This window comes from Gossypium hirsutum, chromosome D10, assembly GCF_007990345.1.
Source record: "Gossypium hirsutum isolate 1008001.06 chromosome D10, Gossypium_hirsutum_v2.1, whole genome shotgun sequence".
Taxonomy (NCBI): Eukaryota; Viridiplantae; Streptophyta; class Magnoliopsida; order Malvales; family Malvaceae; genus Gossypium; species Gossypium hirsutum.
In genome coordinates, this window is record NC_053446.1 from 53121719 (window position 1) to 53122946 (window position 1228).

General features: G+C 40.2%; 1 non-coding gene across 1 annotated transcript; it reads left to right on the top strand.

The window, feature by feature from the left end:
- Positions 1 to 849: 849 nt before the first annotated feature.
- On the top strand, positions 850 to 956 carry LOC121222773 (small nucleolar RNA R71). Its single transcript, XR_005920144.1, has one exon. It is a non-coding gene; the product is annotated as a small nucleolar RNA R71 (small nucleolar RNA).
- The last annotated feature ends 272 nt before the right edge of the window (positions 957 to 1228 follow it).

Sequence of the window (1228 nt, forward strand, 5' to 3'; positions counted from 1 at the left end):
TAAAAGTCTTGATTTGGTTGGTGAACATGTTTAAGTGTTTATGTAGGTGAAAGGTGAAATTGGGTGAGGAATAAGGCTTGGATATAGCCTTATTTTGTCCACACGGGCAGAGACATGGGTGTGCTTCTCAGTCGTGTTTGACACACGACCACACGGCCTAGCACATGGGCGTGTATTCTAGCCGTGTGTCCCATGCAGCTTAAAATTTCAAAACAGAGTACTTGAAATTGATCACATGGCCTGGCACACAGGCGTGTGACTTGGCCGTGTGACCCCTGGATTTAATTAAGTTGCAAGTCAGAGAGTTACACGGGTTAGGGACACGAGCTTATGCCCTACCTCATATGCCACACGGCCTGAGACATGGGCATGTCACTTGTCCATGTGAGCCACACGGCTTGACCACATGGGCTTGTGACCCTTTAACCTAGGAAAAAATTTTAAATTTTGTGAAAAATTCTCTGAGTTCCCAATTCAGTCCCGACTCGTTTCTAATGTATGATTTGAGTCTCGAGGGCCCATAGAAGGGACAATATGGTTAAATTATAATTAATTTTTGATACGATTGTAAAATAACATGAAATATCTGAATATGATCTATAAACTCTGGTAATGCTCCTAAACCCTGTTTTAGTGATGGATACGGTTTAGGGGTGTTACAGGTTGTCTTGATTGGCTTTGTTCTCATGACTTGCCACTGATAGTTATTCAATGTCATCTCCTCAATAAGTTCTTGGGCTTCCTCAAGTGTCTTATTATTCAATGTTTTGTCAGTTGTTGCATCAATTATCTGCCTAGTCGAGGGATTCAAACCATTGTAAAATGTTTGAACTTGTAACCCACAAAGGTAACCCATGATGAGGGCACCTTCTCAGAAGATCTTTAAATCTCTCACATGCATCATATAGTGTCTCAAGCTCCATTTGGGCAAAAGAAGAGATGTCATTCCTCAACTTTGCTATTTTGGCTGGTGAAAAATATTTTGATAAAAATTTCTTAGTAATTTGAGCCCAAGTCATGACAGAACCCCATGGAAGTGAATTCAACCACTGTTTTACATTGCTCTTCAAAGAGAATGGAAACAATCATAAGCGTATGGCATCATCAGTAACGCCATTAATCTTAAATGTGTCACAAATCTCTAGAAAGTTAGCCAATTGAGCATTCGGATCTTTATCTTGCAACCCATCAAACTGAGCATATTGCTGCACTATTTGAATTGAGTTCA